Source organism: Gekko japonicus, unplaced genomic scaffold (assembly GCF_001447785.1).
Source record: "Gekko japonicus isolate JY-2015 unplaced genomic scaffold, Gekko_japonicus_V1.1 scaffold3036, whole genome shotgun sequence".
NCBI lineage: Eukaryota > Metazoa > Chordata > Lepidosauria > Squamata > Gekkonidae > Gekko > Gekko japonicus.
This window is the reverse complement of record NW_015162043.1, coordinates 41775-55007: the sequence shown is the minus strand read 5'-3', so window position 1 is coordinate 55007 and position 13233 is coordinate 41775. Positions and strand designations below refer to the sequence as shown.

Genomic DNA, 13233 nt, shown 5'->3' with positions numbered 1-13233 from the left:
CGGGGTATAAATCCAATCTCCTCCTCTCCTCCATCTCTCTCTGTCTGCCAACTGAACCTAACAGTCCATCCTTGCAATGAAGTGGGCTCCGGCTCATGAAAGGCTGTGCGATGCTAAATGCGTGCATCTCTAAGGCCCTACAAGACTCTTACATTTTTTTACTGGAATGGCTGTCGACTTCCTGCTAGGAAAGTAGAATACAGTAGCCCTCACCAATGCATTCATTCAGGTAACTGGGAGCATGTCTACATTGGGGAGGGGAGGCACGTATGGGCCACTGCAATTGGGCATGAATGTCTGTTTGCAACCGCGTGTACATTTGATGATATCTATACCTATAATCAGAACGACATATAGTGGGCTATTGGAGTAACCTGTCATTTCCGTTTGAGGCTAGATACTGTCCATGTGAGTCTAGAATATGAAAAGCCCTGGTCTGAATCCCCCTAACCTACCTTGCAAAGTTGTTGTTGTTGTAAAGTACTCGGTTCGATACATAACGACTCGGACCCCGACATAAGAAACACACGTTTACTCAGTACTTCACACTACAAAAGACAAAGACAAAGGGCCATGTGGCCAACTATATACATATCCAAGGGAGCACCCCTGGATCCCATTGGGGGGTTTGAATTCCCCTCCAAGGTTCCTATTGGTTCCCCTAGTGAACCTTAGGAGCCTCGTCTCTATTGTTCTTTAGGAATCAAGCTCTGCTCGCCTGGCCACCGCCTCGTGGCGGTTCCCAGGACACTACAGTTGTGAGGATAAAAAGGAGGGAAGGATGATGTTGCAAGTCCCTTTGGATCTCCACTGGAGAGGAAAGATGGATAGGTAAAGGTAAAGGTTCCCTTGCTCAAAAGCCAGTCGAATCCGACTCTAGGGTTGCAGTGCTCATCTCCGTTTCAAAGCCGAAGAGCTAGCGCTGTCCGAAGACGTTTCCGTGGTCATGTGGCCGGCATGACTAAACACCAAGGCGCACGGAACGCTGTTACCTTCCCACCGAAGTGGTACCTATTTATCTACTTGCAATTTCTTGCTTTCGAACTGCTAGGTTGGCAGGAGCTGGAACTAGAAACAGGAGCTCACCCTGTCTTGCGGCACCCGGGTCTTGAACCACTGAACTACTGACCTTCCACAGCCTGCAGTTCAGCATCTTAACCACTTGAGCCACCGCAGCTCCTGAAAGATGGATACACATACCTAAATAAAATTTCCGGTTTCCTTATTATAGCCTGACTGCCTGAATAGAAATGATGTTAATTTATTTCATTTATATCTCACTTTTCTCCCCAAAGGGGACATTAAACAGTTTACTTATCTTTTCCCCCTTCTCCATTTTATTCATAAAGCTACAACCCTGTGAGGGAGGGCTAGGCTGAATGTGTGTATGACCGGCCCAATATCACCTAGCAAGCTTCCATTGCAGAGTAGAGATTTATATCTGGGTCTCCCAGATCCTAGTTAGATAACACACTGGCCGTCCTACGGGCTTGTTGCCGTGCTGTGGGATATAGTTAGCAGATAACTGCAACTGGCATGCAAGGATGAGAAAATCTGCCCCGTCTGAAATTATTGTGTGTGGCTGGTCCTTTCCCCCCCTTTATTTCATTTATAAACCCCAGTGATTGTACCACTGCAGACTGCAGCTCATATTTTAAAATGCTTCCTTCAAACAGAAAACCAGCAAAACAAGCAAAGAGGAGACGAGTAGAATCTTTCTCCTTCCTAGGCTAGGTTTTGATCTGCATGAAGTGTTTTATGCAGACATTCAGAACTGGAGTCCACCAGCTGCAGTCTGAAATGCGGAGGTCAGTTCTTCGTCCTATGTCCTGTGGGCCGGCTTCTTTTGTACACTCTGTGTTGTTGTATGACATATGTATACACTGCAGTGTATCTGTTTGTACACATTTGTGTTATATAAATAGTCTTTGTTCCTTTGCACTTCAGCATAGTGCCTTTGATTGCCTTATTTATAGAGTGCTTTTTTTTGGATCCTCAGTCTGACTGCCACTGGCCTTCCCTACCTATCAGCAGCAGACATTGCTCTCGGGGCTCCTGTTAAGAGCCACTGGGCAGTGGGCACCACCTACTCCACATTCTCAGCCTTTTACACCAGCACGCCTCACCACACTAAGCTGAGTGAGTGTGAGCCAGCTCACAGTTTTATAGCCTCCGGCGCACACATTTCGGTCTCCGCTCAGGAAGGAGTGGGGCTCCAGGGCAAACTTGATTGATGCAGCAGCCAAATCTCTGGCTCACGACTTTAACACCAGTAGCCCACAAACAATGTTCCCTCTAAGCTGTGGGTTCTTGTGAGCAAAAATTCTACTTTGTGAGCTGCTGGCATTAAAGTTGTGAGCGGGCAATTTGGCTATTGCCTAAATGAGTTTGCTCTGGAGCCCTCCTTCCTGAGCGGAGACAAAAATGTGTGAGCTGGAGGCTCAAAAACTGTGAGCTAGCTCACACTCACTCAGCTTAGAGGGCACACTGCAAGTAGCGTTTTTGCTCGCAAGACCCCACAGCTTAGAGGGAGCATTGCTCCTCACCCGGGACCGCTGGATTGCCACGACGCCCTCCCAGCCAGCGAGAGGAGCCCACGGTCCGCTCCAGCGACGCAGCTCGCGCCAGCCCACTCGGCAGGGGGCGAGCACTCCGCCCCGCGAGGGCCCGAGACTCGCCAGCCTCTCCTCCTCCCTTCCCGCTCCCTGGCTCCGCCCCCTGCCCCACCTCCCGCCTCCCTTGATGAGGGTCTGCGGCGAGGCATTGTGGGAAACTCCCAGGGCACGTTCTCCTCCCTCCCTCCCTCCCTCCGCTGGGCTCTGCCTCCGTTTTCTCCTCTCGCTCTGCGGAACGTCCAGCTTCCCAGGTGTGACTTCGGGACACGGCAGGTGGGAATCAAGGTTTGTGTGGGGTGTTTCCCCCCCTTCTCGGCTTCCTTGTGGGGGACAGAAGAACCCGAGAGGCCGAGAGGCGTCCGCAGTGGGGAGGGAGGCTGGCGAAGGCGCGGCGTGCCAGGTGAGAAGGGGTGCGCGCATCTCCAGGCAGCGGGGCCACGGGGCTGCCCCCTGGCAAGGGCTTTTCAGCCGGGCCCCCCCCCCCCACCACCACCACCGCTGGTGCACTCGGGCCCTCAGTCGGGCCGGCGACCAACAAGACTCGTTTGGACTGCGTTGCACCCGCAGCTCCCGGCTCACGTCTTGTTCCTTCAAGGTCAGAGGGTTGGCCTGAGCATCCCCAGGAGGAGCGGGGAGGCCGACGTCGCCTCCGCTAACCCGGGGATGATGTGGCAGAGCGCCGCTGCCTTTGGCCATTGTGCAGCTAGCGGCGGTTGTGCGTCATGCTTGGCCAGGAATGTTTAGGGCGCATTCTGGGCAAGGTGATCCTTCTGTGGGGACAGTTTACCGCCCACCCCTAAGAAATGGATATGGACTAGAGCAGGCTGGCAGGACCCCACAGGGACAGCTGTTTAGACCTTCGGTTTTAAAAGCAAGGCGGATGGCATGTTCAGAAGTCCTGGAGATTTATTTCGATTGCCTTTAGGGACTCGGCTCCGCCCAAGTCTCTTCGTTTCAAGCGGCACGTTTTCCAGGCCTGCACAGTTTTGTTAATTTTATGCTGGGTTTTTTTTGTGGTTTTTGTTTTTTGGGATCAAAGCTTTGTTGTTCTGTTTGATTAGCTATTAATGCTGTAAATAGGGTGCCAGACAACGTTCCCACTAAGCTGCGGAGCCTTGTGAGTAAAAATTCTACTGTGTGGGCTACTGCCATTAAAGTTGTGAGCCAGCGATATGGCTGCTACCTGAATACGTTTGCTCTGGAGCCCTCTTTCCTGAGCTAAGACAAAAATGTCTGAGCTGGAGGCTAAAAAACTGTGAGCTAGCTCACACTAACTCAGCTTAGAGGGAACACTGGTGCCAAACCAACACTGGGACTTGATCCGTTCCATTCCTTGCATCCTGTCGAAAATTTCCTCCTTTGGAATGATAACCTTAGGGTTGGGCTTCTCCCCCTGCTTTGTGCTAGCTGTGTGTGCGTACATGCATGCATGCCATTCTATTCTGACAAAAGCAGTAGATTAATGATGCTTACTGCATCATAGCTTTCTTCAGACTGGCAGCAGAGGTTATAAAAATAGACGGGGAAGTGGGAAATGCAGAGTGGCACCGTGGTTGTTGCCCTTGGCTGCCAGTGGGCCCTGATACATTGATCGTCCTAAAGAATACCAATCTGCTAAGTGCATGTTGAATTAGAGTACAGTGCTGAATGCAGGATATTTCTGCTATCCTTTAAATAAGGCTGCTTTCCTTCTGTTCACCTGCTTCCCATTATAATGGAAAATACCTGTTGATTTAGCTTTTTTAAAATGAGTTCACTGCTCCATTTCCCAAACATCCAGGATGTATAAATTTACCAGGGGAATTCAGCTCCCATTTCAGACCCGAAACAAGGGCTGGCTTTTCAAGAGTGGTGAGCATGCTATAGTTGCAGCATCAAAGGAGGTAAGGGAATGTCAGTATTATGAATTTCTGAAAATCTACTTTCCTAGGTTAGCAGGGCTATTTTTGGGCAGGACCGCACAGGAACGGAGTTCCGGCTGGCTCCTGAGTTGGCCACGCCCAGCAGAAACTCATTAGCATAATAGGCCACTCCCAACAGCAGACACTCATTAGGATTGGCTACGTTAGGGGTGTGTGGCCTAACATGCAAAGGAAAAGCCCTGGGTTTTGACAACAAACAGGGTAAACAGAATAAGAAGCAAAAGGTGGGTGTGGCTGGATGACCACACTTCTGGTAACATGGGGGTGCAGCCTAATATGCTAATTAGCTATGTTGTCAGGGGTGTTGCCTAATATGCTTATGCGTTTCTGCTATTAGGTGTGGTCTATTATGCTAATGAGTTCCTGCTGGACTTTTTCTACAAAAAGAGCCCTGCCTGAGGTTAGGATTGCCAAAGGTCTTTTATTCTGAGGGACTCTCCCTAATTTCAGAACATGTACTGCTGATCCATATGAGGCAATTAAGGCCCCTTTTTGCTTCCAGAACACTTCCGTTCCATAGCATTTCTCACAGAACCAGCTATATCACAGATTCAGAGTACCACCTAGCTAGCACACAATGGGACTCAGTGTGGCGCAATCGAAACCCCTTTGAAATCCATGCAACACGTTCTCGGTCCAGGGCTGGTTTTCCATTTATGTGAATAGTACCTAATGCCCTCTGGGTGTGTCCCTTCCTTCTGCATTTTGATCCAGCAGGTTTATTTTCAGATTCATGTCGATGTATCAAGGTGTATAGTTTAGATAAAAAGCAGTGGGACTGGGGACTGCAGCTTGGTTTGCATCATCATCTTCACTCACAGAGGCACTGAAGACTGGGGCCACGTGCTTTTTCTCTGCCATTATGGCTAGTGTTGCTGAAGCTAATGCCTGCTTTCATTGATGGGTGTTATTATTATTATCAGGGGTCATTTCATAGAAAAAGAGGTGCAGGAACACATTAGCATAACTTATTTGCATATGCCACACCCCCTGACATCATGTGTCAGAAGGCAACACCCACCGCTTCGGTTCCACTGGACTATTTTAGATTGCTAGCTATTTGGGGAGGGGGGGAAACATGCAGATCTGTCCTGGCAGAGGAGGGAGAGCTTGTACCTGAATAAAACTTGGTCTTAAAAGTGCCACTGGACTGTTTTGGACCGGGGCGGGGGGAGCTCTGCAACTTACCTGGCTGCTTCTTGCTCTGACTAAGGGCTGCTGGGAGCAGGGGTTGGGGCTTGTTGCATATGCCCGCCCCCTGGGCTCTTTACTGCCGGAGCTCCGCTCCTGTGCGCTCCTGCAGGAAATGGCTCCTGATTATTATTATTAGCCACACTGAATGTTTGACCTTCCTGGTCTTAAATTCTATGACCTTCTACCAATAAGAGCTGGATGGTACTCCAAAAGCTACTTGTACCCTTGTCTTGTAAAGATGTGCGTGGAATGCTAAAGGGCCTCCTAGAAACCTGGCATTATTTAGCAGTCTCTTTCCTTTAAGGCCCCTGCCCCCCAACACACTCTTCTGGAGTTTTACCATTGGCACAGTTTGGAAAGCTTCAGACCTTGGCGGCGTATTCCATCCTCCTTGCTCAGGCCTTTGAGGAAGAGCTCAGTGCAGCAGACGGAAGAAAGATTTTGCAGGCTCGCGTTCATTCCTTTTCTCCCCCCCACCCCGTAACTTTGGTATAAATAACCCACTATGAACCGTGGTGTGCTGATGAGTCAATGATGCTCATATGCTTCCCGCAAAGTTGCTTCTTGGCATTATCAGGGCGCCGGCAGGAGAAAAGCGCCTGGTTCAGAAGATTTCCGGCCGGCCTGGGCTCTCCATGCTCATCCTGGGAGGAGCTTGTTCCGCTCTCTTCTAAAGGTCCCTTCGTCGAGCCGAGTTGGGATCTCTGTCTGCAGTGTCTTCTTAAATTTCAAATGCGACATATCAGCTTTGGGCCCGTGCCTGCGATCAGCAGCCTGTAAAACTCAGAACCTTGCAAGATCTTCTGTCCAATCTTTTTGTCTACCACGGCAGAGCAAACGGGGGGGGGGGAGTTGCTGACGGCACACTCTGGGCATTGTATAGCTCTGAATTCAATGAGGGGGAAACAGAAGTCGCCAGTTATTAAGAATGCTGATAGGCTAAACAGAGCTCTCACACTCATTGGGGCCATTGTTCATCGTCCGTTGCATGGGGATTGGAGGGTTTTTGTTCTTATGGGTTTGTGACTCTCTATATTTGACAGACGGGAGGAGGGAGGGGGAAGGGGTGGCACAGGCCGTGGCTTGTATATACACAAAGTGCAGCTGGTAGAACGACAGTTTTGTGCCTCCAACAAAGAGAGCTTTACTAGTTCATGATAAACCAGCTTCCATATTGGCTTTACATTATTGCAATGTTAGCAAAAGCTTATCTGTAGTAACCCCGGGAATGGATCGTGCTTTCCTGAACAACTCTTGGATGTTGTGAAGTATGAACGATCCCATTTCTGAGATGGAAAGGGCAATACGGACTGGCTTAAAGGTAAAGGTTTCCCTTGCTCGAAAGCCAGTCGAGTCTGACTCTAGGGGTGCGGTGCTCATCTCCGTTTCAAAGTTGAAGAGCCAGCGCTGTCCGAAGACGTTTCCGTGGTCATGTGGCCGGCATGACTAAACACCAAGGCGCACGGAACGCTGTGACCATCCCACTGAAGTGGTACCTATTTATCTACTTGCAATTTCTTGCTTTCGAACTGCTCGGTTGGCAGGAGCTGGAACTAGAGACGGGAGCTCACTCCATCATGCAGCACACTCGGGTCTCGAACTGCTGAACTACTGACCTTCCACAGCCTGCAGTTCAGTGTCTTAACCACTTGAGCCACCGCTTACATGTTGATTTATCTTGAGACAGTAACAGACCTGGAAAGGCAAAGCAGCACGTCAGGTGATACGTCCTTATGGGCAGACATTTCTCATCTTCTTCCGCATTCACTCGGCACAGCTGCCTCCTCCCTCTGGGGCAAAATTCTCTGAGATGGCAACATCGAGCAATTGGTTCTCTTTATCTGAACAGTCTCATATTCTGGCTCTTGGGCAAATGTATTTCCTCCTCCCCAAATTGCTGGCTCAATTTTTGTTTTCTTAATTAACTGTAAACTTCCAAAATGGCATCTATACAGACCAGCAGAAGATTTATGCTAATCGCCAGAAGCTTCAGGAACCTTAAGGCTAGGTCATGACGCAATTGGTTTCCCAGTGAAGCAACCCAGATTTAGCTTCTGCTAAAAGAAAGATGGGTGGAGAGGCAACAAGCAATTATGCAAATCCCTTTTCTTTCTCTCTGTAAAAACCCGTTCTCCCTTGCCCCTCTAGTGTATCCACAAGAAACAAGCTATGTGGATATGGCCACACATGATTTTTAATGGCAGGGATCACTAGGAGTAGGAAGCAAGTATGAGCCCTGTAGCAAGGATGTCCCTGAGGACATTCCCATACCTCTGCCCATATAACAAGATAAGAACATAAGAGAAGCCATATTGGATCAGGCCAGTGGCCCATACAGTTCAACACTCAGTGTCACACAGTGGCCAAAACCAAAACCCAGGTGCCATCAGGAAGTCTACCAGTAAAGCCAGAACTCCCGAAGCCCTCCCACTGTTGAAGAAGAAGAGATTGGATTTATACCCCGCCCTTCACTTGGAGTCTCAGGGCGGCTTACAAACTCCTTTCCCTTCCCCTCCCCACAACAGACACCCTGTGAGGTGGGTGGGGCTGAGAGAACTCTGACACAAACTGCTCTTTCAGGAACAGCTGTGCCAGAGCTTGTGACTGACCCAAGGTCACATCAGCAGGTGCAAGTGGAGGAGGGGGGAATCAAACCCGGTTCTCCCAGATTAGAGTCCACACACTTAACCACTACACCAAACTGGTTGTTTCCCCCTCCCCAAGCACCAAGAATACAGAGCATCACAGCCCCAGATATACTGTTCCATCTATAAAGGTAAAGGTTTCCCTTGCTCAAAAGCCAGTTGAATCCAACTCTAGGGGGCAGTGCTCATCTCTGTTTCCAAGCCGAAGAGCCAGCACTGTCCGATGACTTCTCCGTGGTCATGTGGCCGGCATGACTAAACACCAAGGCACACAGAACGCTGTTACCTTCCCACCGAAGCGGTACCTATTTATCTACTTGCAGTTTCTTGCTTTCAAATGGCTAATAGCTACTGATGAACATTGCTCCATATGTTTATCCTGTCCCTTCTTGAAGTTGTCTGTACTTGTAGCTACCACCATTTCCTGCGACAGTGAATTCTATCTGTGAATTACTCTTTGGGTGAAGAAGTACTTCCTTTTATCTGTTGTAAGCCTACTGGTCATTAATTCGAGTGCCCACACGTTCTTGTACTGTGAGAAAGGGAGAAAAGTACTTCTTCCTCTGCCTGCTCTATCCCATGCATAATTTGTAAACTCAGTCGTCCTTTCTCCAAGTTAAAGAACCCCAACCTCTTTAACCTTTCTTCATAGAGAATGTGTTCTATCCTGTTAACCATTTTAGTTGCCCTTTTCTGCATCTTTCCCAATGCTATAACATCTTTTTTGAGGTGTGGTGACCAGAACTGTACACAGTGATCCAAATGAGGTCACACCATAGATTTATACAGGGACATTATGATACTGGCTGATTTGTTTTCAATCCCCTTCCTAATAATCCCCAGCATAGCATTGGTCTTTTTTATTCCAGTCACACACTGAGTCAACATCTTCAGTGAGTTATCTGCCTCAACGCCAAGATCTCTCTCCTGGTCAGTTACTGCCAGTTCGGACCCTGTTAACATATATTTATAGTTCGGATTTTTTTTTTTAAGCTCCAATGCACATTACTTTGCAGTTACCCACACTGAACCTCATATGCCACGTTGATGCCCACTCGTCCAGCCTCGACAGGTCCATCTGGAGCACCTCATAGTTCTCCCTGGTTCTCAGTGCCCTGAACAACTTCATGTCATCCACAAATTAGCCACTTTGCTGCTTACTCCCAACTCCAAATAATAATGAAGAAGTTAAAAAGCACTGGACAAAGTACTGAGCCCTACAGTGCCCCACTGCTTACCGTCTTTCACTGTGAAAATTGCCCAATTATACTCTCTGTTTCCTGTTAATTAACCAGTTTTTAATCCCGAAGAGGATTTGTCCACGTATCCCATGACTGCTGAGTTTATTTGATGAAGATCTTTATAAAAAACTTTCTGGAAGTCTAAGTAAACATCAGTTGAGTCACCCTTGTCTGCATGTTTGTTCACCCCCTGAAAGACCTCTAAAAGGTTAGCAAGACAAGATCTTCCCTTACAGAATCCATGCTGAGTCTGCCTCAGTAGGTTTTGTTCATCAATGTGCTTACTAATTCTTTCCTTAATAACAGTTTCCACCAATTTACCCGGTATCGACGTCAGACTGACTGGCCTGTAATTTCCCGGCTCTCCTCTGGAACCCTTTTTAAAGATGGGAGTGACATTTGCTACCTTCCAGTCCTCAGGAATGGAGGCAGATTGTAATGAAAGATTACATATTTTTGTCAGGAGATCCACAAGTTCACATTTGAGTTCTTTCAGAACTCTCGGATGTATGCCATCTGGGCCTGGTGATTTATCAGTTTTTAAGTTGTCTATCAGTTTCTTTAATAATGGATTCCACCAACTTCTCTGGCCTGTAACTTCCTGGATCTCCTCTGGAACCTTTTTTAAAGATGGGAGTGACATTAGCTACCTTCCAGTCTTCGGGAACGAAGGCAGATTTCAGTGGTAGCATTTTTTATCAGGAGATCCACAAGTTCACATCTGAGTTCTTTCAGAACTCTTGGATATATGCCACCTGGGTCTGGTGATCTGTCAGTTTTAACTTGTCCACCAGTGATAGGACCTCCTCTCTGACATGCATGACTGACATGCATTCCTGTGGGGGGAAGATAAAGCTTGCACATGTGCCACAATGTACTGGGAACAAAGCCTACTTGCCACCCCCAGCTATGGGTGGCAACCACTGGCAGGGATGCATTAGGATTGCCAACCTCCAGGCAGGGCCTGGGGATCTCCAGGTGTGCCCTGGAGACAATAGAGATCAGTTCCCCTGGAGAAAAGGGCTGCTTTGGATGGTGGATTCTATGGTATTTTACCCTGCTGAGGTATCTCCCCTCCCCAATCCAATTCTCCCCAGGATCCACCCCCACAAACTCCAGGTATTGCCCAACCCAGAGCTGGTAACCATGAATGCCATAGGGGGGCAGGTCTCCTCCTCCTGAAGGTTGCTCCAGCCAAAACTGGGAAGGGAGGCATTTCCCCCTTAAAAAGGTAAAGGTTCCCTTGCTCAAAAGCCAGTCAAATCCAACTCTAGGGTTGCGGTGCTCATCTCCGTTTCCAAGCCGAAGAGCCAGCACTGTCCGAAGACGTTTCCGTGGTCATGTGGCCGACATGACTAAATACCAAGGCGCACGGAACGCTGTTACCTTCCCACCGAAGCGGTACCTATTTATCTACTTGCAATTTCTTGCTTTCGGACTGCTAGGTTGGCAGGAACTGGAACTAGAGATGGGAGCTCACTCCATCATGCGGCACCCAGGTCTTGAACTGCTGAACTACCGACCTTCCACAGCCTGCAGTTCAGCATCTTAACCACTTGAGCCACCGCAGCTCCTATCATTACCTATCATTAAGCTTCTGGGCCAGAAGGCTAAGGCTTTCTTACCTCAAGGCTTGAATGCCGTGTTTGTTTGGGGGAAATGGGGTACACAGAGGTCTGGAAAGAAAGGCCTGTCCTCAGTTTTATCAAAGGGCGAAGGCCTTAGTGATGGGAAAAGAGTTCAGAGGCTGTGGACTCAGGAAACAGGTGGCCCTTTGGTTAATCAGATATAGACAATTTGGTCCCTTAGTAGTCCGAGTGCCGCATGACGGAGTGAGCTCAGAAACAATCATGTCAAGAAGGAGGTCAGGCTGAACGCATCTCTTCAAAAGACTGGTTTTCGAATTACAATTTCGAATTACTCTTTGTGTCAGTAGAAAAGAGCAAAAGTTCAGTAGCACCTTAGAAACTAACAAAATATGTGGCAGGGTATGAGTTTATGTGAGTCACTGCTCTCTTTGTGTGTGTGTGTGGGGGGGACACACACACAAGCATTCAAACATGTAACGATCTACCCCTACAGTACAATGCTATCCATATGCAGTACCTCCTCCCCCCCCCCTATTCACTTGATAGTATCAGCTGGTCTTGACTAACAAAATATTTTGATATTTGATCAAGTATTTTATCACAGGGTCTCCTGAGGCAGCCATCTTGCCCTAACCATAGGATTAGACTGCATAGGATCCTTCCAGTTTGGTGTCGTGGTTAAGTCGCAACCCTAGAGTCGGATTTGACTGGCTTTCAAGCAAGGGAAACCCTTTACCTTTACCTAGTATTAAACTTGTGGATTATCTATACGTAGTTATCTTCCCCCCCCCCTTTTGATCAGAACTTATGCATGTGGTTATGCTCATTGACTAGAAACGTTCTTCCAAGAATCGGTTGTCCCAAATAATTCTTCACAGTTTTGAGAAACTAACCCTCATCCTGTCAGTTTCCAATGAAGGATGTGTAACATCCTAATTGCTTTCAAGGGTTAATTCTTCTTCCTGTAGAGTCTACAAATTGTTTGAAACTTCAGTTTAACAGTATGTATAACCCACAAGACAGACCAAAGGGCCAGTTTTTAAGAAATATGTAGAATGTTAAAAAGGAGCTGCGGTGGCTCAAGTGGTTAAGATGCTGAATTGCAGGCTGTGGAAAGTCAGTAGTTCAGCAGTTCGAGACCCGGGTGCCGCATGACGGGGGGAGCTCCCGTCTCTAGTTCCAGCTCCTGCCAACCTAGCAGTTCGAAAGCAAGAAATTGCAAGTAGATAAATAGGTACCACTTCGGTGGGAAGGTAACAGCGTTCCGTGCGCCTTGGTGTTTAGGCATGCCGGCCACATGACCACGGAGACGTCTTCGGACAGCGCTGGCTCTTCGGCTTGGAAACGGAGATGAGCACTGCAACCCTAGAGTCGGATTCGACTGGCTTTCGAGCAAGGGAACCTTTACCTAGAATGTTATATGATAGCACTGCTTTTCCTGGCTTGTGCCACTGCAAGTTGCAAACAGTGGTGAGGCAGTGCAGGGTCATAGGATCCTTCCAGTTTGGTGTAGTGGTTAGGTGCGTGGACTCTAATCTGGGAGAACCGGGTTTGATTCCCCGCTCCTCCACTTGCACCTGGCTGGATGACCTTGTGCAAGCCGTAGTTCTGGCAAGAGCTGTCCTTGAAAAAGAGCAGTTTCTGTCAGAGCTCTCGCAGCCCCCCCTCCCTCACAGGGTGTCTGTTGTGGGGAGGGGAAGGGAAAGGAGTAAGCCGCTCTGAGACACCTTTGGGTAGTGAAGGGCGGGGTATAAATCCAATCTTCTCTTCTTCTTCTTCTTCCATGTCCTGAGTGACTGCCGCATTGGATTAATTGGCTATGTCGTGGGGGGTGTCAGTGTGCAGCATGAACCTTCTTGAAGGCAAACTTATCTCACTGTCTCTGGAATGAAGCGACTGCACCATTGCTGGCCTTTGACTCTTGGTTGTGTTGAAATTTAAAAGCAAAGGGAGACATCCTGTGGACTGAGACAGGATGAAAATGACAAGTGGAAGATTGAGAGAGGCAGCCATAAGACTCGGGGGGG

General features: G+C 48.4%; 1 protein-coding gene across 1 annotated transcript in view; it reads left to right on the top strand.

Moving 5' to 3' along the window:
* Positions 1–2852: 2852 nt before the first annotated feature.
* The window catches only part of CEND1 (cell cycle exit and neuronal differentiation 1), a 28778-nt gene continuing 18397 nt past the window's right edge, over positions 2853–13233 (top strand). Inside the window, exon 1 of the mRNA XM_015405587.1 lies at positions 2853–2900. The gene's annotated coding sequence lies outside the window, so the exon portion shown is untranslated. The remainder of the gene's footprint in view (positions 2901–13233) is intronic.